General features: G+C 37.7%; 1 protein-coding gene across 3 annotated transcripts in view; it reads right to left on the bottom strand.

Moving 5' to 3' along the window:
- Positions 1-966: 966 nt before the first annotated feature.
- Positions 967-27,257, bottom strand: part of LOC115512567 (cytochrome c oxidase assembly protein COX18, mitochondrial) — a 75,606-nt gene continuing 49,315 nt past the window's right edge. For 2 of the 3 annotated variants that reach the window (XR_004343547.1, XR_003968425.1), the window contains 4 exons: positions 20,755-20,853; positions 7,812-7,949; positions 7,030-7,229; positions 967-996 (listed from right to left, as the gene is read on the bottom strand). The gene's annotated coding sequence lies outside the window, so the exon portion shown is untranslated. Of the gene's footprint in view, positions 997-7,029; positions 7,230-7,811; positions 7,950-18,910; positions 18,950-20,754; positions 20,854-27,257 lie in introns of those variants that run through there. The other variant, XR_003968424.1, reaches the window with a different exon arrangement.

Here is a 27,257-nt window from a genome sequence, read left to right as displayed (position 1 = left end):
GAAGCCTGTACCTTTTACTCTTCCTTATGCATTTTGCCCTTCCTCCCAACCTCCTCCCCTCTGGCAACCATCAATTTGTTTTCTGTATTTATGTGTCTGCTATGCCTTGTTTTGTTTTTCAGATTCCACATGTAAGTGAAATTACATAGTCCTTGTCTTTCTTTTATTTCTCTTAGCATAATACCTTCTAGATCCACTCACGTTGTTACAATTGGTAAGATTTCATTCTTTTTTATGCTGAACAATATTCCTTTGTATATATATACCACATCTTCTTTATGCATTCTTCTATTGGTGGACACTTGGGTTGCTTCCATCTCTTGGCTACTGTAAATAATGCTACAGTAAACACAGGGGTGCATATATCTTTTTGATTTAGTGTTTTATTTTCTTTGGGTAAATACCCAGTAGTAGAACTAGTGGAGCATATGGTATTTCTATTTTTACTTTTTTGAGGAGCTTCCATTCTATTTTCTACAGTGGCTGCATCAATTTACATTCCCACCAATAGTGCATGAGAGGGTTCCCTGTTCTCCACCCCCTTGCCAACACTTATCTTTTGTCTTTCTTATTCTAGCCATTCTGACAGGTATTGGGTGATATCATGGTTTTTATTTGCATTTCCCTGATGATTAATGATGTTGAGCATCTTTTCATGTGTCTATTGGTCATCTGTATGTCTTCTTTGGAAAAATACCTATTCAAGTCCTCTGCCCATTTTTTAAAAATTGAAGTATAATGAGCCCTGCCCATTTTTTAATTGGATTTTTTATGTTTGCTTAGTTGTAGAAGTTAACTATCTATCTTAATTTATTGGTTCTTTTCATAAGTTCTTTATATCCTTATCAGATATATCATTTGCAAATATCATCTCCCATTCAGTAGCTTACTTTTTAATTTTGTTGATGGTTTCCTTCACTGTGCAAAAGCTTTTTATTTTGGTGTAGTCCCAGTAGTTTATTTTTGCTTTTGTTTCCTTGGCCTGAGGAGACTTATCTAGAAAAAAAAGCAGAACAGATTACTACCTATGTTTTCTTCTAGGAGTTTTATAGTTTCAGGTCATACATTTAAGTCTTTAATCCATTTTGAGTTTATTTTAATGTGTGGTGTGAGAAACAGGTCCAGTTTCATTCTTTTGCATGTAGCTGCCCAGCGTTTCCAGCACCATTTATTGAAAAGACTGTCTTTTCCTCAATGTATATTCTTGCCTCTTTTGTCAAAGACTAATTGACCATATAAGCATGGATTTATTTCTGGGCTCTTATTCTGTTCCATGGATCTATGTGTTGTGCCAGTGCCAATACCATACTGTTTTGGTTATTATTGTAGTATATCTTCAAACCTGGGATTGTGATATCTCCAGCTTTGCTCCTCTTTCTCAAAATTTGTTTTGGTTATTCAGTGTCTTTTGTGGTTCCATACAAATTTTAGTATTATTTGTTCTGTAAAAAACGCTGTTGGTATTTTGATAGGGATTGCATTGTATCTATAGATTGCTTTTGGGTAGTATGGACATTTTATGTATAGTTGTTCTTTTTTTAGTGTTTATTTATTTTGAAAGAAAGAGAGAGAGGGAGGGAGAGAGAGAATCCCAAACAGGCTCTGTGCTTTAGGCGCAGAGTCTGACATGGGGCTTGATCTCAGGAATTATGAGATCATGACCTAAGCTGAAATCAAGAGTTGGATGCTAAACCAACTGAACCATCCAGGCTCCCCTATATAGCTGTTCTTTAGTCTTAAACATGCAAGCCTTTAAAATATTGAGGGTAATATACCCAAACTAGGAAATCTATTAAAAATGGTCCATTAAGAAATATGTTTTTTTTAATTTTAATATTTATTTATTTTTGAGAGAGACAGAGCATGAGCAGGGAAAGGGCAGAGACAAAGGGAGACACAGAATCTGAAGCAGAGAATCTGAAGCAGGTTCTAGGCTCTGAGCTGTCAGCACAGAGCCCGACGTGGGGGTTGAACTCATGAACAGTGAGATCATGACCTGAGCCAAAGTCAGACACTTAACTGACTGAGCCACCCAGGCACCCCTAAATATTAAATACACAAAAATAAACTCAAAATGGATTAAAGACTTAAATGTGAGACACAAAACCATAAAATCCTATAAGAAAGCACAAGCAGCAATTTCTCTGATATCAGCCATAGCAACATCTTTCTAGATATGTCTCCTGAGGCAAGGGAAATAAAAGCAAAAATAAACTATTGGGAATACATCAAAAAAAGTCTTCTGCATAGCAAATACCAACAAAACTAAAAGACAACCTATGGGATGGGAGAAGATATTTGCAAACAATGTGTCCTATAAAGGGTTGGTATCCAAAATATATAAAGAACATACAAAACTCAATACCAAAACCCCCGAAATAATCCAATAAAAAAAACTGACAGAAAACATGAACAGACATTTCTCCAAAGAAAACATACACATGGCTAACAGACACATGAAAAGATGCTCAACATCACTCATCATCAGGGAAATGCAAACCAAAGCCACAATAAAACTACCTTACATCTGTCAGAATGACTCAAATCAAAAACACAAGAAATAATAAGTGTTGGCAAGGATGTGAAAGAAAAGGAATACTGTGTACTGTTGGTGGGAATACAAACTGGTACAGCCACTGTGGAAAGAAGTATGGAAAAAAGTTCCTCAAGAGATTAAAAATAGAACTACCTTGTGATCCAGCAATTGCACTCCCCAAAAATACAAAACACTAATTCAAAGGGATACATACACTCCTATGTTTATTGCATCATTATTTACAATAGCCAAGATATGGAAGCAGCCCAAGTGTCCATCAATAGACGAATGGCTAAAGATGTGGCATGTATGTGGTATGTATGTGTGTATACAAACAATGGAATATTACTCAGCCATAAAAAAGAATGAAATCTTGCCATTTACAACAACATGGATGGAGCTAGAGAGTATAATGTTAAACAAGATAAGTCAGTCAAAGACAAATACCATACGATTTCACTCATATGTAAAATTTAAGAAATAATGAAATATAAAAAAGAGACAGAGAGAGACAAACCAAGAAACAGACTCTTAACTATAGAGAACAAACTGATGGTTGCCAGAGGGTAAGTGGGTGGAGGGATGGGTGAAATAGGTGATGGGGATTAAGAGTACACTTATTATGGGGTGCCTGGGTGGCTCAGTTGGTTAAGCATCCAAGTTCGGCTCAGGTCATGATCTCATGGTTTGTGGGTTTGAGCCCCGCGTTGGGCTCTGTGTTCACAGCTCAGAGACTGGAGCCTGCTTTGGATACTGTGTCTCCTTCTCTCTCTCTGCCCCCCCCCCCCCCGCCCCTGCTTGTCCTCTTTCTCAGTCTCTCAAAGATAAATAAACATTAAAAAGAGTACACTTACCATGAAAAGCACTGGGTGATTTATAGAATTGTTGAGTCACTATATTACAAAACTAATATAACACAGTATGTTAACTATACTGGAATTGAAATTTAAAAACAAATAGATAAGTAAATAAATAAATATTTAAAAATTAAAAAACAACAACAACAAAAATATGTCAACCCTTTGGAGATGCTCTTGATGCTGGTGAGTAAAGAACTGTGATAGATGTTGCTCCCAGGATAGTCCCTAGAGTTCACTGACTGTTCTTGTGCTGGGAAGGAGTCTATGAAATTCTAAGTTCCTGTTTCGCTCACAAGCCCCTTCTAAGAGACACCTTTTGCAAACAGTTGCTGTGATTCACACCATATATGCTGAATGAAACCTGGTACTTTGGCCTCAGAGAAGAGTGTTCAAGTTAAAGGCTAAGTTACCACACAGTTTGATGTGGAGGAGGCCACGCCTCTGAAGTGGCTTGCATGAACCTTGCCAGGTCAGGAAATTCACTGTGGTTACTGACAAATAGACCACAACATATTATTTTTCTCTCAGGAGTACTAATTCTAGTTGGGGAAATTTGGGGACCCAGAGTGACTATATAGTTGGTCCCTTACATTCTTGCAATAAAGTCTCATTCCCTATTTTAACTTTTAGATATATTTATTCCCCAACTAAAGAAAAATTAAAAAACAAACACAAGAACAGGTACAATTAAAAGAAGAATCCTGAAGTAGACAAAAAAATTGGGGGAATGGAGAAAAGGAGATAAGAGACCTTTAAATGGTAACAGTTATTACTTTTTGAATATTAATATTGAACTCCTTGTTCATTTTATAAGGGATACTTAAAATCAGATCAAACTTTCCAAGTCTAACAAAAGGAATTCAGAGTGGGAAAATAGTCTCTGTTGTTCTATCCTTTTCCAGAAGAATCTAAGAAAATCAGAGAACTCAAGACATGACCAAAGAATATGACATCTTAAAAACTTTATTTCCCCCCAACTTCATCAAACTTTTTATAAGCTCACCTTGGTGTCAGCTAAAACATCCCTATTTTGTCTGAACAGGCCCATCCAATTCCCCCATCTGTAAATTCAGCTCATGTTCTCAGAACAGGATTTCTCCTCCCTTCAGCCTTCACCTTCCATTGAATACCCTCTACTACTTTTCTCCAAAATCCCTATAACAAATATTAGCTCACATACAAGGAAAGCAAGCAGAGTTTCAAAATGGGCCAGGGGCGGCATCCGTAAAAATAGCTCTGGGAAACAACACTCCTTTATCCAATAAAAACACAAGCAGAATTCAGAATAGTTATACTGTGGGATTTGTACATCTATCTGCTCTTTGAAAAGGTAAAATAAACATGAAAAATTCCATAAAATCCTAACTGAAAGTCACCTGCCCATCACCACCACTCTCCTTTCCAATAAACACTTGCTGGCAGAAGCAGGAGAGAAATCGAAGTTTCTTGCCTCTGAAGTGACAAGTACATTCTTTCCTCATTCGCCAAGCTGCTTTTCTCCCTCTGAAGCTCCAGCTGTTCTCAAAACCCAGACATTGTTCCCTTCACTGGCTGGCCTCTGGCTCTAACCCTCAGCCAGGGCTGCATCTCCCTGAAATCTCTTGGGGACACTAACAGCCAGGACTTGGAAGAGGGTGCCTATTTAAAGCGAGTTGGGTTTTTGGCGGGGAGAGAAAGAGGGAGAGAAAGGGGGAGAGATGAATGGGAAACACTGTGTGTCAGCACAAGAACTCAAACAATTGTGTTTGGACAATGCCTGATGCTCTGATGCTGCCAAGTGATGGCTGATGATTCTCATAGTGCTTTCCAGACTTTGACTGTGGGATTCTTTTTCACTGTTGTTCACACCCTGGGACCCCCAAGTTCTGGTGTGGAAAATAAAAAGTGCTCAGAAGATAGGTATATCTATTATGATTACATTTTCTTCCAGTTATATGAATGAGAAGATCCATAGGACCATGGGATACTTTGGGGGGTGGGGGTGGGAGATCTTAAACCCATTCATTTATATAAATAAGCTCCACAAAGGACACTATGAATTAATTCTTCCTCAGATATTATAAAGAGTGTATTGTTTATGTGTCTCTCAATTAACAATATTCCACTCTTGGCCATAAGTATGATAGAGGTGGGAGAAAATGGATACAAAAGCACATTTGTTCACTTCCAAATTGCAGGAAATCCACAATCAGAAGAAAAGGCAAATACCTGCCATTTTTTAGAAATTCTGGTTTTTTAATCAAGTCAAAGCTATCCTATGTCCAGACTATTCTGACTTGATAAGTAACCAAGAATTCTTTTTTTAACTCCACATATAGCTGTTAACCACTGTCTGCAGTGATTCTTGAAAGTACAACACAATGTCAACCTGGCATTACATTAAGAGATGGTAGCTAACCACTAACCAGCTGAATCAGTTAGAGCTCACATTTGGTGACGTGTGAAGAGGGATCTAAAACCAGACAGGTTTAAACATGATTGTAGTCTATTTCTTACCCTTATAAAAGTATGACTGCACACGATCCGAAACTAGGAATTCTGGCTCTGTTTGTTCCACCACCCCAAGGACATTTCTGTCATCTACATGGTCCAGGATGATCTTCACTTTAGCCAGTGAGAAAGGGGAATAAAGGGGGTGGTGGGGGTGGGGGAGTCCACTACTTCTCTTTAATAGCATGACTCAGAATTTGCACATACCCTTTCCACCTATATCCCATTAACCATAATGTGGTCACATGGCTATTGTCTGAAATATGTCTTTATTTTTGGCATTCATATGACAGTTAAATATCAAGAATTCTATTAACTTAATACAGGAATCAGCAAACTATACCTGTGGGCCAAATCTGGCCCACTGCCTGGTTTTAAGTGACCTACAAGCTAAGAAAGATTTTTACATTTTAAAATGGTTGGGGAAAAAAAATCAAAATTAGAATAATACTTCATGATGTGAAGATTCTGTGAAATTCAAATTTCAGTGCCCACAAATAAACTTTTATTAGAAAACAGCCATACTCACTCATGTAAGTATTGTCTACAGCTGCTTTCATGCTGCAAGAGTAGAGTTGAGTAGTTGTGACAAAGACCACATGGCCCACAAGGCCTAAAGTATTTACTATCTGGCCTTTTTTAACAGAGTTTTCTTACCCCTGCTTTAGAAAAAACAAACAAATAAACAAACAGGAATTGGTGGATAACTAGCTAATTTGGCCATACCAAAGTAATAAAATTGGGAGTAGAGGAGGGTGGGTTTTTAAAGGGGCTGTAAATGAGTCCTATTTCTTTAAAAATTCTTAAAATTGTTGGAGCACCTAGGTGGTTCAGTTGTTTAATCATCTGACTTTGGCTCAGGTCATGGTCTTGCGGTTTGTGAATTTGAGTCCCAAGTGGGGCTCTGTGCTGACAGCTCAGAGCCTAGAGCCTACTTCAGATTCTGTGTCTCCCTCTCTCCCTGCCCCTTTCCCACTTTCACTCTGTCTCTCTCTCTCCCAAAAATAAACATTAAAAAAAGTTCCTAAAATTGTTGAATTAGTTATCCATTTATATTTTAAATATTATCCCCAAACTTAGTGGTTTAAATAGTAATCATGTATTATTTAGTTTCTATGGGTCAGGAATTCAGAAGTTGCTCACCTGGGTGGCGCTGGCTCAGAGACTCTCATAAGGTTGTAGTTAGGGTACTGGCAGACACTGCAGTTTCATCTGATGGCCCAACTGGGGCTGAAGGTACCACTTCCAGATTGCTCACTCATATGGCTGTTGGTGAGTGAGGTCTCAGTTCCTCACCACATGGGCTTCTAGCCTGGATGCTAGCTTCCTCCACACTAAATTATCTGAGAGAGAAAAAACAAGAAATAGAGATAGAGGAGGGGAAAAAAACTAGCAGGTAGTCACAGTATTTTTTATATCTAGTCTTCAAAGTTTCACATGTCACTTCCATTAAATTCTTTTCATTAGAAGAGATTCACTAAATCCACTCCAGCCCACACTTAGTAGACAAGGAATTAGTTTCCATCTATTGAAGAGAAACGTCAAAGAATTTGTGGTCATTTTAAAACAATCACAATAGCATCTGAGAGAAAAAAGTAAATAATTCATCTTCAGATAATGCTAGGGACGTGAGACTAATGATTATGAGATAAGTATAAATTATTTAAGCAGGAAAAAATAATATTAAGCCTTACATTAGAGATGGAAATTGTTATGTTAGAGATGGTTTTCGCTCTCTTCCTTATGCTAATCAGCTGGTAGTAGTTGCCTGGAGTACTATGTTGAGAAAATTCTGATTGATAGATATCAAGTCCACATATTTTCTATCATTAGAGTAAAACTCAAAAGTTTTAAACAATGACAATTTGGAGAAAAAGCAGTATGTGAGGCACATTCAAGTCTTCAGAAAGGTTATCAAACCATACCTGTTAGGCAACTTTCTCAGGATGTTTCTCTAGAATACTGGATCCCATGAGATCCCTTATCTCTCCATCAATCCTTCCTTTCACCAAGCCTTCCTTCCACCAACAAGTAATACTTACGTGTTACTCTGGCCACTGGAGCTAAAATAGGGAACAAAATAAATGCCTCACCTTCATGGTAAACTAGGTATTTCTGTCTTCTGCAAAAAGTCTTCATTTTTCTACTCTTTTCCAAAAGTCATATGTTTTATTTCTCATTACTATCTAGTTACACTAACTAATGTAGATCAATACCGTGTAATAGCGATGATTTTTCAGGTTTCTGGTCACTGAATTGCAGGGTTTTTCAGAGTATGTGTCACAGAAGTATCTCCCCTGAGCATTATTAATAGGTGTAACTTGAATAGAAGGGCTTGATGATCACATAAGATTGGAAAATTCCAGATTACACAGAGTTAAACAGTTTTCTCTACTGTAGGCAACTTTAATGGACCCATGAATCACCAGGATAAAGATGGTGTAACATGCTGTATTTCCAAAAGTTACTTGAGTTTAAAATCCTGCGTGTTTGTTTTGTTTTGTTTTTACAGAATGCTTGTGGCCTGACAAATGCAGCTGGAGATCCAAAGTCACTGTTTATCTCCCTTTCAGTTCTCTTATGTTTCCCCAAGACCTTAGCATTCAATGAGACACATAAATGTCCATTATTACAGTAATACACAAATCCTAACTAGAAAAGAAATAGTGACAATTATTCTCATAGAATAATTCTTTAATATCTGAGTACTTCAAAGCAATACAAGTATTTTAAAACACATAATATAAATATATAGAATGTTTGTGGATCCATGTATTTATGTAAAGATGGGCGTGTGTGTGTGTGTGTGTGCACATGCATGTGTATTTTGGAGTCAAAACAGTTTTCCAAATTACCTGGAAATATAATTTATTAAGTTCACATGGTATGTCAGATACTTGTAGGCATTAAATACAATGATGAACAAGAGAGGGTGCTTTACAAATGTTAAGTCATTAATGAAGTTAATAGCTCAGAAGATTTGAGGACAAAAATCATTAAACACATTATTATCATAGCAGACACTTTGTAAATAGAAGTACAAGATACAAAAAGAGGCTATATCAAGGGCTCTGCCTCATTTAGCATTTGTGTGTACTGTATGTAGCAAAAAACTGATGCCAGTGGCTTAACCATAGAGCCTCACATAATTCGCCTCACATAAAAAGAAGTGCAGAGACAAGCAGCCCAGTGGTTAGTTCCATGGTGTCATCAGTGTCCCTGGATCCCACTTCCTTTTCATTCCTCATTCTCATTATATAGCTAATTCCTCATCCTTGCTGTGGGGTGTCCCAAGTTGGATGTTACTTTCAACCTAACTACCTGCTTTCCAGGCAAGAACAAGAAGGAAGGAAGAGTAAAGGAGTTGAATCTAGCATTTTTGTCAATTATTTCATCAGCCGAAAATGTCATGTAGCTACTCCAAACTGTAAGCAAGTCTGGGAAAGTATTTTAGCTGAATCTGTGGAACTCACTGAGGAATTTGGTTTCTGTTAAACATGAAAAAAGAATGAATATTTGGTAGTCCACTCACCGTGTCTTTTTTCAGACTCTTACATAGTCTGTGAGGGTCAAAGAAGGAAGAAGCTAATAATAATGTTTTTAAAATAGATACTCTTGTTTCTTTCTAAATCATCTCCATTTATCATACTTCTAACCTCCAAATAACTTTACATTAGCAATTTACTTTTGTCATAAACACAAACTTTTATGGAATTCCTACTACTTCCTTTGAATACCAATGAAATAAATGTGAAAATAATTTCCATTAAATGTTTGAAATTTTCAACTTTACTATGTTAAGAAATGGTGGCTGACTTCTGTTTTTGTTTGAACTGTTTTGGGCCAGCAAAAATAATTGTTCACATTGGCAGAAGTAGAACATTTGCCAGCATGAAAAAGCACTAGTTAGAATAGCATTTAGCATACCATAACATATATTTTCTTACTTTCATAAATCTAGTTTAAAACCTTAATTTTTTATAGCTGTGGCCTCAATACTTCAGAATTTTAACTTTTTTTTCAACTTTGTAGCATATAAAAGTACATGTGTGAGCTTATAATGCCAAGAAAAGTTTTCTTAACGTTATTGCATTTCTACTTGGAATTCTGGCTTCATTTTGGGCAGACCATGCCGAATGCCTTCTTATCCAGAACACAGAAATACATTATTATGGTCACTAATCTCTCTGCTAATGCCTCAAAATTCTCTTTGACTTTCTTTGACACCCAAAGAGTAGTTTTCATTCCTTTCCTTTTTCTTTCTTTCTTTTTTTTTAGAGTACCAATTCCATGTTACCAACATTCTAATACTCATCTCCTACAAATGGCTGGTGGTACAGGTATTGGGTAATTCTCACTTTTTGTTAAATTCAGGTACTGGTATCAAATTCTTATGTCTAATGAACCCAATATGGTTCCTGGAAAATGTATTAGCCCCAAATGCAATGAAGCAAAACACCATCTACGAAGACTATAATTCAAGTTACTCATAAAAGTACATGTTTCCCAATATCCCACCATAGGAAAATGGTTTAACATACATAATACAATGAACTAGTATATTGTGGTGTAAAATGATAATGATAAAGACTGTGACATGGGAAAATGTTTATGATTTAATATTAAGCAGATTGCAACTCAAGGAAAATGAATGCGTTAGACAAAAACTAGAAGGTAATATGTAATAATGAAAATAATTGTGGTAGAAGGTCTATAGTATATATTTTTTTCAGTTCCTTAATTTCTTTCCATACAGTCTGATTATTCTTCAATGTGCATGTATTATTTTCATAATTAAAAAATGGGGGATAAAAATAATTTTTTAATGAAGAGATATTATGAGAGTGTGTGGTTCTCTCTACATCTGAACATCCCCTAAGTGCTCAGTGCTAACCTGGATGACTTAGTAGTACAGCTGTATGCTTAGAAAAAAAAAAAAAATCCCTTCTTTGTTCTTCTTCACTGCTATTTACCTCTGCCAGATAATCTCATAGCTCCATGGACATTTGACCACCCACAACACAAGAATAACTTCCTTTCTGCCTTTGGCTGGTAGCACACATGAATTGCTAATCCTTTCTTAAACCTCTAGGTGAACTTCAAATTCTCATGGGACTCATATTTCCTCCAAAGGGCTCACTCCATAAAGAGCCATTCCCTCCATAGAGCTCTTTTCTGATTGTCCCTCACAAACAGTTGAGTGTGAAAAATGATGACCACTCCCCCTCTTTGTTACCTCTGTCTATCCTTTGGCCTGACACTTAAGGTAAGGGTACCACCAGGTTGTTTTTTTTTTTTCCAACCTTTTGTAGCAAGACTGAGAGGGAAGGGGTGAGTTTTACTGGACACTAGTGGAAGGTTCCTATAACACCCACATAAAGAGGTAATGTGGGAAAGCCAAAGCAAGCAGAGTGATTTAAAACCAACTGGAATACAGCCAGGAAAGAAGTTAACACCCTAGGCTTTCCATGAACTTTTCTACTGTGAGTCCTAAGCCAGAGGATCCTTCATGATCAGAAATTATTGGAAACCCAGTTTCAAACTCACTGGAAAAATGATACAAGAAATGCCTAACAGGGAAGGTTTTACTTAGATTACTTGATTAATTAATGACCACATTTCAACAACTCAAGGTTACTTTGTGGATGTAAATGTATGAGTAATACCCAAAACCACAAACCCAGGAGCAATAAAAGGCCTTAAGTTGAAAGTTCTACTGTCAGAATTATCCTGATTTTCCTCCGAGCAACTAGAGAGATGAAAATAAAGAAACCAACAGGAAAATTCATAAATCTGTGACTCTGGAAGGAGAAGGTCACATTCTATTGAGAAGGCGCTTTCCCTGGGTCCAGTAGGAACTGCTTTCTGCAATGCCCTGGGAAGTGAGTCCAGAGTAGAAAGGTTCTTTTCAACTTGTGTCTGGACTTGTCTACCTCTCCTGCTGGCTCACCCACACATTACCACAGTCTTTACCCCTGGTGAGCTCCATATGCCAAACCATCTCTGGAATAGAACTATGCTTCCAATGAACCTACCCAGCCTCCAAAAAGCTCTCTAACCAGTGACGAATACCCAAGAGCCCAGTTAAACCCCCAATTTTTATTGACTCGGGACTGAAAGAAAACAGAATACACAAAATTATCAAGGTTCTTGTTAGTTCTTTCCTTTTATTTTTTTAGTGTTTGTTTGTTTATTTTGAGAGACAGAAAGAGAGAGAGACAGAGCATGAGCAGGAGAGGGGCAGAAAAAGAGAGGGAGACACAGAATCCGAAGCAGGCTCCGGGCTCCAAGCTGTTGGCACAGAGCCCGACGCGTACTCACGGACTGCAAGATCATGACCTGAGCCGAAGTGGACGCTTAGTTGACTGAGCCACCCAGGTGTCCCAAAGTTGTTGGTTAGTCCTCTGGCTATGAGTTAGCCTTTCTCCTTGTTATGGGTTGAATTGTGTTCCCACCCCTCCCTCCCCCCCTCTACAAATTCATATGTTGAAGTTTTCACTCCCAGTACCTTAGAATGTGACCTATTTGGGAATGGGTTGTTGCAGGTGTAATTGGGTAAAATGAGGTCATGCTGGAACAGGATGTGCCCTTTATCCAGTATGACCAGTGTCTTTATAAAAAGGGGAAATTTGGACACAAACACTCACAGAAGGAAGACAAGGTAAAGACACACAGGGAGAAGAGAGCCATCTGATTATAGAGATTGGAGTGATTCACCTGCAAGCCAAGGAATGCCCGGAATCACTGATACACAGCAGAAGCTAGAAGAGGTAAGGAAAGATTCTCCACTACAGATTTAAGAGAGAATATGGGCCTGCTGACACCTTGGTTTCAGACTTCCAGCCTCTAGAACTATGAGACAATAAATTTCTGTTGTTTAAGCCACCCAGTTTGTGGTACTTTGTTATAGCAGCTCGGGGAAATTACTACCATGATCTATCGCCAAAATTTGTTTAATGATCTCTCTGCTGATTTGTTAAAGAACTGGATACTACCTCCCTCTGAGAAACATTTGTTACTCACTTTAGCATCATTCGTTCACTTTCTCATGTTCTGGGAGGAATTCCACTGGAGGATTTACCAAAACTTCTCAATGAACTTTACTTTTTATTCTCATTTAGAGCCTTCTTGTTTATACAGCTGAAGTTAGATAAAAACTAGGGTAAAATAACCCTAAATATTGGAAATTAAGTGGTTACTTTCCCCCTCTTCACTGTTATGCATATTGAACCACCTAAACTTTCTCACAATAATGCAGAAAGTCTTATCTCTTTTAAATAAATGAGAGAGACTCCGTTTAGTATCTTGCCTAAGTGAAAAACAAAACTAGGATGTGAAGCAGTTCAATAATCAGTCATGTTCTTTCCCCGAAACTGAATGTACTGGCTTCTTTGTTTACTATGTCTTCATTTTAGAGGTCCTCAAGGTGATAAATGAGCATAGAGGGAAACTGTAGCCTAGAATATACTAAGGTGGTTATATATACTAAGTGGCTAGAAGCAGACCAGAAGTTCTACTTTGAACTGTTCTATATCTTTGATTAATTAGAAATGAGAAACTACTATCTTAAAACAAGTTCTCCCTGCTGGTAGACATTATTATTCAAAACACAGTAGGAAGAAATAACTAGATTTGGTGACCAAAAAAAGGGGGGGAGGAATTGCTTTAAATCAGTGTTAAATCAAGGTACATGAATTTTATGAATGGAAAATAATAGCCAAGAATTGAAAAGCAAAGGGTAGCATCTGTCAGATTTAAAAAAAAAAAAAAAAAAAAAAAAAGTGAGGACATGAGGAATGCCACTGGAGTCCTGAAATCACCTGAGGCAGGCCGACTCCAGTTTCTCAGCTTGTCAACACCATTAAGAGTCATAGAGGCTGATTTTATCCCACAAGGGCCTCTGTTTAATAGTCGTGGGTGAACCCATTACACATGATTACCATAGCCTTATGATTCTTGTTTCCTTGTGAAAGTGTGTTTCCTGCTCTGTATCATCCTGTAATTTGCTCCATGGGGTTTCCATCTGTTTAGACCAAGTATGAAAAAGAACTGCCTAAATCACATTCTTAATTTGGTGCAATGACAATACATATGGCAATGTAGCAAGGTCATGTCACCAACTTTACACATATATGCACGGGGGAAATGCAGCGTCTTCTTATTTTAAAACTGATCTAATCTCCTATGCCAGTTAAAGACATCTCTTCCTGCTTAACAACTTCTTTCAGGTTAACTCTCTTTGGGGTAAGTTACCAATCTTTTTAGCACACCTCCTCTTCCCCTTTCTCCTTTCCAATATGTTGTCTGTGGGTATGTGAGAAATCCTGTGATTTTAACTATCCGAGGAAGGAGTGTTTACATTCCTCACCTGTAGGTCTTTATGCCTTTTCTTAGAATGTGGGCTTATGAAGCAGTTGGATACAGTTTGGTCCCTGGGAATTCTATGATGACATCTACTGAAATGTGGCTGATCACTCCTAGCCCTATGGAGCATCAGGCAGACACCCACTGCTGGAGTCAGTAGATACAGCCATTGGTTCTCAGGAAGTCCCCACACATTGCTGCCTCCTTACTGCGGGTCCATATCTCCAGTGCACTCATTGCCCTCACATGACCTGCAGTGTGGAATCAGGCACAAGACCTCAGGTTCATTCCTCTAGGCACCTTCCTCCATCTGTGTTTATTTCCTTCTCTCACCATGTTAGATATGACTCATGCCAAAGACAAGGCTTTGCATAAAAATATGCCCAAATAGCCCAGTCACTGTGCTTCCCCCATCCCTATCTAGATGGTTTTATAGCCTGCCCTCAAAACTCAAACCCAAAAGGAAAAATAACAAACTTGTGGACATCCCACCAACCTGCTGCCCTGCTTTTTCTTCTCTTCAAATATCTCATGCTTTCATCAGGTCTAACATACACATTATTTCATATTTTAACATTTACTTATATGGATCTTCATAGATATGTGCAAGAAACTCTGGGGTAAACAACCAAGAGCCTGCCAGACCATAGGGTGTAACAGCAATGAACATACCACTGCATGCATCCACAGGAGAACATTAGAGTATCTATCATTATATATCCTGACCTCTACTTGGTATGCACATGTCTAATGTCTGCCGTTCTGATAGCTTTAATAGGGCATCTCACTGTTGGCTTTAATTTCTTTGATTACATTTGAGATCTCTTTGGGAATTTGTTAGCCATTCAGACTTCCCGCTTTATACTGCCTTTTCATATCCTTAATGCATTTTTCATTGGGTTTGTGTTTTGTCATTGATGTTGTTCTTTTTTAATAAATATTTTATTATATTTAGAATTTTTAACCTTCACGATGATGTCTCTAATTCATGCAGAACTGCCTCCTATACAGTGTAAAATAGGGGTCCAAATTTCTTCTTGTATGAGGAATGTTCCAGTGACACTAAAATAATCTGTTCTTACATCTTTTTTTTTATTATGTCACTTTACCTGTCAGCTGTATGTTTCCCATATTCAAAGTTCAATTTATGAGTCTTTATTCCATTCCACTCTTTGTTCCATAACCAATAATTTTTTAACAACTTTAAACCACATAATTGTCAAGTGTCTTAATATCTGATGTAGTAAATCCTCTTTTCTTTTTTAATGTGGCTTAGCTATTCATAGACTTTTATTTTCCTAGATTTTGTACAGTTTTTCAAGTTCTTCAAAAAAATATAAATGGAATTTTGACTGGAATTGTATTGAGTTTGTAGATTTGTTTGAGGAAAAGTGACATCTGTACTACATTAAGTCAGCCTATCCATTTATTCAAAATGTCTTTTATGTTTTTAATGGAGCTTTGAATATTTCTCCACAAAGATATTGGCTTTCTTTTCTAGATTGATTTGTAGAAATTTATTCATTTGGGGTGATATTATAAATAACATCTCATTTCAGTTATATTTTCTAGTTGATAATTGCATAGAGAAATACTACTGATTTTTATAAATAGGTCATATATCTAAAACTTTGCTAAACTCTTTTTAGTTCTAATAGCTTTCTCCTATTTCTGCTAGAATTGCTATGCATACAGTCATTTCACCACCAAAATGACACTATGTAACACTAACATTTAGCACTATGTTGGTTGGCATGTCATAGGCTTGGAGGAAAACTGCATATTCTCCCTTTTTCTTAAACCCATAAACTCAAAAACATTCACAATTGATAGTGAAATATTTTCAAATTAAAATAAAAAAAGAGCCAGGGTGCCTGTGTGGCTCAGTTGGTCAAGCATCCGACTTTGGTTCAGGTCATGATCTCAGTTTGTGAGTTTGAGCCCCACTTCAGGTGAGCTTGGACTCCGCACTCTCTCTTCCTCTTTCTCTCCCTCTCTCACCGCACATCATGGGATTCTCTCTCTCTCTCTATTTCTGTCCCTCACTCACTTGCAGCTCTCTCATAAATAAATAGTAGGTAGGTAGGTAGGTAGGTAGGTAGGTAGGTAGGTAGGTAGGTAGATAGATCGATCGATCAGAGCCAATAGGGGCAATATGAAAAAATTCCCTAGAATTCTTTTTTTCTATTCTCTTGCTTGGCTTAAGTTTGATGTTTTTTTGTTTTCAGATTTTGAGTTATTTGAATTTTATATATTCTATAACTTGAACGGTTACCCTTATAATTTTCACATGCATAATTTGACTTAAAATCTGAAACAATTTAACTCTCTTCTTCCTGAATAAGTAAAAGTTCTGCTGAACTTTTCACTCTACTCACATTCCTGTTTTATACATTATTGTCAGTATTTTACCCCCATATATGTTTTATCTCCAAGCTAATCAGTTCTATTTTTATTATTTACAGAGTTGGTGATTATTTAGATATTGCCATGTATACCCATTTCTTTTTATCACATTGCCTCTTGCTTCTCATTCTTTCCTTCTGTACATTCAAAAGTTTTATTCCTGAAGTGTGTCCTTAATTTTTTCCATGAGAATCTATAACTAGTAAATTCTTTCAGGATTACTCTTCAATGTTTTCATTTTATCTTTGCCCTTGAATCATAGTTTAGTTGAGTATACTAGATTGGCAACTATGTTTTCTTTAAAGATATTTCCCTTCTTTCTTAGGTCTTCTATTGTTGCCACTAAGAAGCCTGTTGCCAATCTAATTACCTACCCTTGTAGTTAATGTTTTCTCTTCTCTGTTAGTGTTTTAGGTTTTCTTTTTATTTTCTGTATTTCCTACTCTGAAGTTTGATTCTGATGTGTAAAGTAGATTTATTCATTTATTCATTTTGTCTTTCTTGGAGCTTATTTACCACAAAATTCAACTCTGAGCTGATTATTAACCTGCTCTACAGAAGTCCAATTTAGACACAGACCTATCAGAAGCTACTTAATGGATTTACTATAAATCATCCCAGTCTGGAAAATTGTCCATTTAGACTTCATTAGCTTCCTCCGATGCAAAATCTTATGAATTGAGTTGACATGCTTTGGCTTTTGTCAAGGTTCAACATTAGCCATATACATAATGTTTCTGTATAGCCTATAAATCATACTTGAAAACATTAGTTACAAAACTAGGATGTGAACAGTTCCAAATTTCTCTACCTCCACCCCCAACTATTAATCATTCTCTCCTTCCATCCTGGCTCTGGGAAACAGAAGTATCTTTTTCCCTTTTCAAGATTCACCCATCTTTCCTTCTACTGTCTCTGACATTTGGCTCAGTAATTACACCTTTACTCCAAGGCCATTTAAGTCTTTTCAACTCCACCCACTCCTACTTACAGGTAAAGAATATTCAGGGTCTACACTTTTTTTAATTTTTAATTTTATTTATTTATTTTTAAATTTACATCCAAATTAGTTAGCATATAGTGCAACAATGATTTCAGGAGTAGATTCCTTAGTGCCCCTTACCCATTTAGCCCATCCCCCTCCCACAACTCCTCCAGTAACCCTCTGTTTGTTCTCCATATTTATGGGTCTCTTATGTTTTGTCCCCCTCCCTGTTTTTATATTATTTTATTTCCCTTCCCTTATGTTCATCTGTTTTGTCTCTTAAAGTCCTCATATGAGTGAAGTCATATGATATTTGTCTTTCTCTAATTTCACTTAGCATAATACCCTCCAGTTCCATCCACCTAGTTGCAAATGGCAAGATTTCATTCTTTTTGATTGTCGAGTAATACTCCATTGTATATATATATACCACATCTTCTTTATCCAGTCATCCATTGAAGGACATTTGGGCTCTTTCCGTACTTTGGCTATTGTTGATAGTGCTGCTATAAACATGGGGGTGCATGTGTCCCTTTGAAACAGCATACCTGTATCCCTTGGATAAATACCTAGTAGTGCAATTGCTGGGTTGTGGGGTAGTTCTATTTTTAGCTTTTTGAGGAACCTCCATACTGTTTTCCAGATTGGCTGCACCAGCTTGCATTGCCACCAACAATGCAAAAGAGATCCTCTTTCTCTGCATCCTCGCCAACATCTGTTGTTGCCTGAGTTGTTAATGTTAGCCATTCTTACAGGTATAAGGTGGTATCTTATTGTGGTTTTGATTTGTATTTCCCTGATAGTAAGTGAAGTTGAGCATTTTTTCATGTGTCCGTTGGCCATCTGGATGTCTTCTTTCAAGAAGTGTCTATTCATGTCTTTTGCCCATTTCTTCACTGGATTATTCATTTTTTGGGTGTTGAGTTTGATCAGTTCTTTATAGATTTTGGATACTAACCCTTTATCCAATATGTCATTTGCAAATATCTTCTCCCATTCTGTCAGTTGCCTTTTAGTTTTGCTGATTGTTTCCTTCCCTGTGCAGAAGCTTATTATTTTGATGAGGTCCCAGTAGTTCATTTTTGCTTTTGTTTCCCTTGCCTCCAGAGACGTGTTTAGTGAGAAATTGCTGCGGGCAAAATCAAAGAGGTTTTTGCCTGCTTTCTCCTCGAGGATTTTGATGGCTTCCTTACATTGAGGTCTTTCATCCACTTTGAGTTTGTTTTTGTGTATGGTGTAAGAAAGTGGTCCAGGTTCATTCTTCTGCATGTCGCTGTCCAGTTTTCCCAGCTACAAGGTCTACAGTTTCTATAAAATAAATTTTTTTTTCCTTATCCTTTCCTGTCCCTTAGGCTAATTACCTCTCTTTGCCATCCTCACAGCTGAACTTCCAGAAGAAAGGGAGAGCTTTTCTCTCCTATACCACTCCCGCCACCACCACCACCACCCCCCCCGCACACATCAATTCCATTCCAGCTCTGCTGAAATCTAGCTTCTTCTCCCAGTGGTTTCTCATGGAAACCACTGACGGCAAGATAACTAACGACTTACTGACCTCCAAAACCAGAGGAATCTTTTAAGGACAAATCCTATTTGGATGCTCTAAGGCTTTGGATATTCTTGCCTAATTTGTCATTACTAACTTTATCACTCTATCAGAATTCTTCTCTGGGCTTTTCAGATTGCTCTTCTTTGGATCACTTTTCATACTGTACTACTATTTCTCTGCTTCCCTTTAAGTGAGGAAGATCTATGGGGTATTCCTGGTCCTCTTCTCATACCACTTCCATGGCTTCAGCCTGTAAGTTGAAGACTCTCATATCTATCTGTCTCTAAACTTGCCTCTCCTGAGTACCAGATCTAATAACGGCTTGCTTGACATTTTCACCTGGATGTCCAACAGTATCTCAGACACATTGTATCCAAATGGAAGTCCTTTTTTTCCCTTTCAAACTTTCTTATATTCCCTATTTTGATAAGTGCCATTGTCATTCACTACCCAAACTTAAAACAGAGTGATATTTTAGTCCTGTGTTGTCCAATAGAAATTTCTACTAAAGAAACAAAAAAAAGAACTTTCCGTAATTATGGTAATGTTCTGTGTCTGTGCTGTCCAATATTGTGTCCAAGACACTCATGATCATAGAGCACTTGGAATGTGGCTAGTGGCTGAGGAGATGAATTTTCACTGCATTTAATGTAATTTAAATTTAAAAAGCCTTATGAGGCTATCCTATGGGAAAGCACAACTCCAGTCCTTCCTCTCACCTAAATAATTTTTGCTATCAGTTCTATCTCCGATAAGATAATTTCTATCTCCTAAATTTTTCTTGAAAAGATATTTCTCAAAGCAATTCTTCTTTCCTATCTCCACTGTTACCATTTGAAAACACCAATATGTTTATGTCCTTTCCCTGTCTTAAATGTCTTCATTAACCTCACATTTCATATTTTACATAAGATAATATCTTAACTTCTAGTCCTGTAATAGTCTACAAAGCTTTCTATGATTTAGTCTACCATTCCCCCAGCCACTCTCACCACTGCCACACTCCTAGTATCCTCTATAACAAGAAAACTGAACTCTTTGCTCTTTTCCTATGTTCTGTGTAATATCTCCAAGCTCTTGCACACTATGTACTTCTTCCCTGTATATACTTTCTCTCTCTCTCTGTTCATGAATTTCTACTCAAACCAAGGGGACAATGTCACCTCCTCAGACTGTTCCTGACCATCCATGGAAATATAGCTACCACCTTCTATACATGTTCATAATATGTAACAGCTGCTCTATCATAGAAATCAGTATTTTTCCTATATTTGCTTGTGTATCTCTTTCATTCTCCTCCAGAGCAAGGACAGTGTCCCTATGGAACATTTTTACTCCCATATGTGAATGAATGAATGAATGAATGATCACAAAATTCCAATTTCTTCTACAATCAAAGGCTAGAAATGTACCACCTGAAAAATCTGAGTACTTCCTTTTTTAAATAGCTAAAATTATAAACCTATGTATTTTCTTCTGTCTGTATAAGCTATATATATATATATATATATATATATATATATATATATATATATGAAAACAGAGCTTTCTTTACTTTTCATACCTGAATTTAGGCAAATCACATCACACCTCTGGACACAGCACTTGTTATCTCACTAATCCCCAACTCTCCATCTGAACAATGGGGATGATTGTATGGAAACTGTGGAAAAAAAAGAAAAGAAAGGTGAGGGGAAAAAACATGCAGTAAACCCTCACCAGGAGGTATACTTTCTCAGGCTTCCCTAAGAGCTCACAGGAATACATTAGATGCCCATGATTTGAAGTTGAAATTTCACCAGATCTAAGAAGCATCTCACTTTTTAATTTCTTCTGTGAGGAAGAGCAAGTTGTAGATCAATACCATGATCAGAGCTTGGTACAAGGCATGGCCAAAAACTAATTCCCCAAGGCATGCCTGATGGCACTTTTAGGTAGATGGTTCTGATTTTGAGTTTGGTCTAGAGACCATATTTATAAATTAATTCTCTGTAATAATAGTCTATAACTGATAGTGTTTTCCTGAGAATTCAAGAAGATCTTAATGTGATCATCTTTTTGAAGTGCCTCACCCATAAAAAAAGCTCAATATGTGATAGGTCTGATTAATATTTATAGAATTCAATAATTTTACATGTTTTCAAACTGCAATAATTTTGAGTGCCAAATCATAAATTTCTTGTACTCAACTGCTGAGAAGTCAGACTGGAACGTTATTAATGGCTGATATATGCATATGTACAGCATTTACCAAGGTTGTACATTTTTTGTTTGATTATTTGATTGATGTCTGTCTCCTCCACTAGACTGTGATCTCCATGAAGGCAGAGGCCTTGTCATTTTTTGGATCCCCAGCACTTAAAGGGCCTGACACATGTGAAGCACTCAATAAATAGCACTGAAATAATTTGCTTACTTATTTGAAAAACATTTCAGGTACTCTGGTAGAAACTAGGGATACAAAGATGTCTCAAAGAAAGTCTTCTGCCATCAATGAACTCTAGGTCAGTTGACAGGTCCCTAAATCAAACCAATGATTACAATAGAGGAAAGTAAGTCTTAGTAGAATAGATGGAGTGCTGTGGGAAACTATAAGATAAATATTTAGTCAGGAGAGTGGGAGAATTAAGAAAGGCTTTCCACAGGTGAGAGTTGAGATCATCTAAAACTAGGCAGGAAAAAGAGAAAGCAGTTCAGGGAGAGCAAGAAACACAGAAATGAGAATGTTAGAGGAAAGGCAAGTTTTTCTGTTTTATTGGAGAATTATCTGCAAAATAAAGAGTAGCAAGAAACACTATGGAGAAGTAGGGAGAAATCAGAACATGTTTTGTGAACCATGTTAAGGATTTTGAATTTAATTGTGAAGGCAATCTGGAGACACGGAAGGATTAACAGAGAAAGATGATAACCTGAAAAATGAACTAAGTGAACTAAATTTAATACTCAGATATAGTAACTGTATGTATTAGTTAGACTAAACTACTATAAAATGACAGGTCCAAAATACAGTGACCACAGAGGTTCATTAGACACTCAGAGAGCAGCCTAGGGCAGGTATTTCTGGTTGCCTTTGGAGAAGAGTATCCGCTTCTCACAGTTGTTCTAGGCTAACAGATCTGTGTCATATGCAATATATGGCTTCCAAAATCACTCTGGTATTCGGGTCACCATTCCACCCTTTGTGAATGGGTTATGGCATAAAGAAACACCATGGAAGGCTTTATGAGTCAGATCAGGAAGTGGCACAGATCACTTCCATTCACTAGGACCCACTGGCTAGAACCAAATCATATGACCACATTTGACTACAAAGAAAACTGGGAATTGTAGTCTGGGTGTTTGCTAAGGCAGTTTCTACCACACTATTTTAGTTTAGGATTTGAGGCATATTTGTGTTCTCTTTCCCCTAGATGAGTTTGTATTTTATTTTCTATTTTAATTATCTGTATTTCATTATGTCTCAAATATATTTTAAATGAATGCAGAGTGCAAATTATAAATAAAACAATAATCATGAATTTAGTTTATGTCAACAAAAGTGTATAGTATTTTATAGTTCATAGTGGGCTTTCACACTATTTTTTTTTAAAGCAACTCTTTGATGCAAGCAGGAAACTGTTGTTACCACCATTTTTAAGATATGTAACTCAGGTAAATGACTTATCTGAAGTTGTCCAATTATACTCATTCTAACAGATATTTAATGTGGGAAACATTTAATTCCTTGAAATCCATCTAAAATGTAAAAGTATTTTTTTTTTCAAATCATTTTAAGAACTTTTTTTCTTGATTCAAAAATAAAGGACATCCAGAGTTCATGTGGAGGTCCATTTTGAAACACTTTGATTCATATAACTCAGCAAAGTTCACCTCAACCACAAACACCGAGTGCACACGGAAACATAACCACTGGGAATGATACTCTAAACAGACTCCATCTGAGCTAGTATCTTCACGTTCTAGGAAGAAACATTTGCAAAAGAGGCAGTGAGAGAAGGCACTAGAAGCATAGATTCTCACACTCAATTTGTTCAAGGGGCTCAGATGGTGTGTTAGTCTCCTAGGGCTGCTGTAACAAAGTATCTCAAAATGAATGGCTTAAACACCAAAAATGTATTCTCTCACAGTTCTGGAGACAAGAAGTTTGAGACAAAGGTGTCAGTGGAGTCATGTTTCCTCTGAAGGTGTTGGGGATCTGTTCCTGGACTCTTTCCTCCCTTCCGGTAGTTTTCTGGCTTGTGGCAGTGTAAGTCCAATCTTCACAGAATTGTGAGATAATAAATATCTCATTTGCTTAACTTTGGCTTGGATTTAGTCAATGAGACAAAGACCTACATATTAGGAAATTAATAGCCTGCAAGGGAATGAAGAGAGCTTTCGTATGCCCAAAGAGTTGGAAAATATAGCAGGTTAAAGAAGCCAACAAAAAATTCCAAATGCTCAGGCCATGTAAGGTTTGCCCTTCAGAACATTTTTACCAGCATTTGGCATGATGCCCCTGACCAACCCTTCTCTGGAAAGCGAACAATGTGTCAGCCCCCCACATCTATGTAAGTTTCCCACTTGTCTCCACTGAGCGACATTCTTCCCATGAGGTCATGTTCAGCTCCTATCCTTATTCCAAATGACTTTTCAATCCTTTTGGCACCTAGCTTTTGTGTATTTCAATTGTGGACCCATAAAAACCAAACTAAACACAAGATACGGTACAGAGACCTCATCTGTTCTACAGAAAAACACCTTTGTGGTTCTTCCCCAGTCCAACCCAACTCCCCCCCCCCCCACCCCAGACCTTCTCTAACCCTCCAAAGAAAAAAGGAGGAGAGGGGGTAAAATGTTTTGACTATTGACCATTGCACCGGGAAGGTACCGCTTCCTTGAAAACTCATGCCCTGGTACCTGGCACACTGAACCTTCTGCTGCTTCGCTTTTCTGGCTGCGTGGACACACTTGCCAAGCCAACATCTGTGGATTGCATGACTTTACAATTAGAGGAGATGGAGAGTATGTGTTAAAATAGAAGAAAAATCTTCTTCAGAGAAGAACATCATCTCTAGAGAGATTATCTGATAGGACTTGCCCCTCAAACTTCCACACAACTTTCTCTTCCCCACCACCCCAGGGCTCTTGTCCCCAAAATTAGCCTAAGGGATGGAATCACATCTAGTCCAGATCAAGGCAAGTTTGGCAGATTTAGGGGTTGAATGGTGACAAGTTAGTAACAATCTGCTTTTCTCTGCAAATTGCTGAGGCAATGGCGTTCCTTGGCTAATTCAAAAATCAGGTGATGCCCAAATAAACTACAGCACATTCTTGTCTAGGGTTCTTATCCAAGAGCCAAAGCAAGGTGCTGCCAGAGGCTACAGGTCAAGTCTCCTGCTGAAACTCAATCCCACCATGAGATTGGCATTCCAGGGCTGTTCCTTTTAAAGTGATGAGAGTTGGGACAAAAATTTAGAGGGTTATCAGGTAAAAGGCAGAGGAGGAAGACAAGAAGAGAGGGTAGCTGTCTATTAGACATGCTGCTTCTATGAATGTGGTCATCATGAAGACCAAGTTGGGCAGTGGTTTTATAGGGTTGCCAAACCCAGATGTGATGTGAACAGTGTGTGTTCCATATTAACCTACAAAGAGGATCTTCTCTGTGATCTTTATTTCAATCCCCCTATTCCCTCCCATTATGTTAAATGGTATCATTAGCTTCCAACACCAGTCTGTCACAAGTCCTGTCAATGAAAGCTACTACATAACTCTTTCTCAGACACATCTGTTTTTCTTCATAACCATTGCCATCCTAGTAGCTCTAGCCATCAGCATCTTCTTTCACTTGAATTAATGACAATGGTCCCTTCTCTCCCCATCCCCTCCCTCCCCCCACACTCTTGTTTCTTTCTAATCTATTCTATTATCAGGATGGCCTTTCTCAAATGCAAACATAAACATATCATTCCACTGCTTAAAACCCCAGCAAGGTTCCCTGATATTTTTATAATAAACTAGAAACTCACCATGGCCTTTAAGACCCCACCTCTATGGCTTCTGCCTAACTCTCTAGCTTCTTCTCTTCTTCCCAAATGCATTCTATGACTCAACCATGCCAAAATCCTTGTAGTTCCTCTAATGAGTCTTCATTCTTCCCTGACCCACTACTCAACTCCCAACCCCACTCTTTAAGCTCTCTTCTTGTTGTTCGAGATCATCCTCTCCTCCTCCTCCTCTTCCCTCTCCTTCTCTTCTGTCTTCTCATGATTTGCTAACTTCTATTTACCCTGCTGGGCCTCAATTCCAATTTCACTTCATCTGGAAAGCCTTATCTGCCCTTTGCTTTGTTAATCTGGGTTAAGTGTCCCTCCCATGCTCTTTCTCAGAACCCTTACTTTCTCTCTGCATAGAGGACAAGGCTAAGGAGTTTGAATCATCTCACTACCTTTGAGCCTTGATGGAGCCCCTACTCCTGGTGAGGGGCTTGAACCATATGGAAGATTCAAGGATTCCTTCCCTGCCTCTGGCCTAAGGCCTGCAGATGGGTAGACTGAGGCTTCTCTTACCCTTTTTCTTAGGTTTTTACAGAGATTGTCAGCAACCTACCAAAGGTAACCAGAATATGCCACCTTAAAATATGCTGCTTTAATTAAAGGCAATTTGAATAAAAGGCAATTAAGCAGTAAACCTAGGGAAAAAACTCCCTGTTTTCTACCTAAAGGCAGAAAATAAATTATTTTACTAAAGACAAACTCTCATTAGATCATAGATAGCACCAGAGGAATCTGCAAACAAATCTTATTAAATCAACCCTACTTAAGGAAGATAAGACCTACTAGTCCCAGTACCACTACCCTAAGTCCAAACTCCTTTGCCTTGTCAATCCTTCACCAATTAAAAAAAATTTTTTTTTAATGTTTATTCATTTTTGAGATAGAATGTGAGAGGGGAAGGGCAGAGAGAGAGGGAGACACAGAATCCGAAGCAGGCTCCAGGCTCTGAGCTGTCATCACAAAGCCCAGTGCAAGGCTCAAATGCATGAACCGTGAGATCATGACCTGAGCCGAAGTTGACGCTCAACTGACTGAGCCACCCCGGTGCCCCAATCCTTCACCAATTTATTGCTTCTTTGTCTCAAAGGTATAAAAGCCTCCTGCTTTCATGGTTTCTTCCAGGCCTCAGCCTCTTGTGAAGGCTTCCATATACATGTAAAAAGTTAATAAATGTGTATGCATTTTTCCTATTAATCTGTATCAGTTTACTTTTCAGACTCAGCCAGTTATCCTAAGAGGATAGGGAAAAACTTTTTCCTCCCCTATACCCCTTTACCTCACCAGCTGCCAAAATAAAATTGCTTCCATTAGTAGAAATATCTAACAACTAATTCAATACTCTAATCATTTGGCTCTTTATATGCAAACAAAATTATATTAAATAACACTTCTCTCCTTAGATGGGCCCAGGGCTCCAGGTCAGGAGTACATCCATCCACACACACTACTACTAGCCATTACCATGAGGTGAACCAGGCCACAGCCTCTCTAGTCTGTGGGCCTGAGGCAAGATCCAAAAACACCCTCTGAACCTAACTGGAAAATACAGAATGTGAAGTCACATACTTCATTCACAGAAGGGAAGTGGGCATAAAATACAAAATATAAGCTTGCTCATATTTTCAAACATGTAAGGGAGCCACTGTGTGCAGGAAGAATGTATTCTTCTGGGGGAAGTTTATTAAAATGTAAATGTTCAGAGATCCATCTAGAAAAAAATAGAATCTAATAAGTTATAAAATATGCAACCATTGCTTCACTGTAAGATTGGTTACTAAAATCTGCACGCTAAAAAGTTGCATCAGGGATATTTGGACTGACTGAGTCACAAAGTCAACCAATCAGAATACAGAAATCCCCTGTCCACTTAGAATCCACAAATAGAGTATTGTTTGCTTATATAACTAAGCTGTTGCAGTATCTGATTTTGCATTTTGCAGGCAACATACCAGATAAAAATTTGAATATACTCATGACTAGAGCCTACTAATAATGCTATTATAAATATTACAAAAATGCCCAAAAGCAAATA

Source organism: Lynx canadensis, chromosome B1, assembly GCF_007474595.2.
Source record: "Lynx canadensis isolate LIC74 chromosome B1, mLynCan4.pri.v2, whole genome shotgun sequence".
NCBI classification, from domain to species: Eukaryota; Metazoa; Chordata; class Mammalia; order Carnivora; family Felidae; genus Lynx; species Lynx canadensis.
Note: the sequence above shows the minus strand (reverse complement) of the source record. Positions and strands in the feature narration are given on the sequence as shown.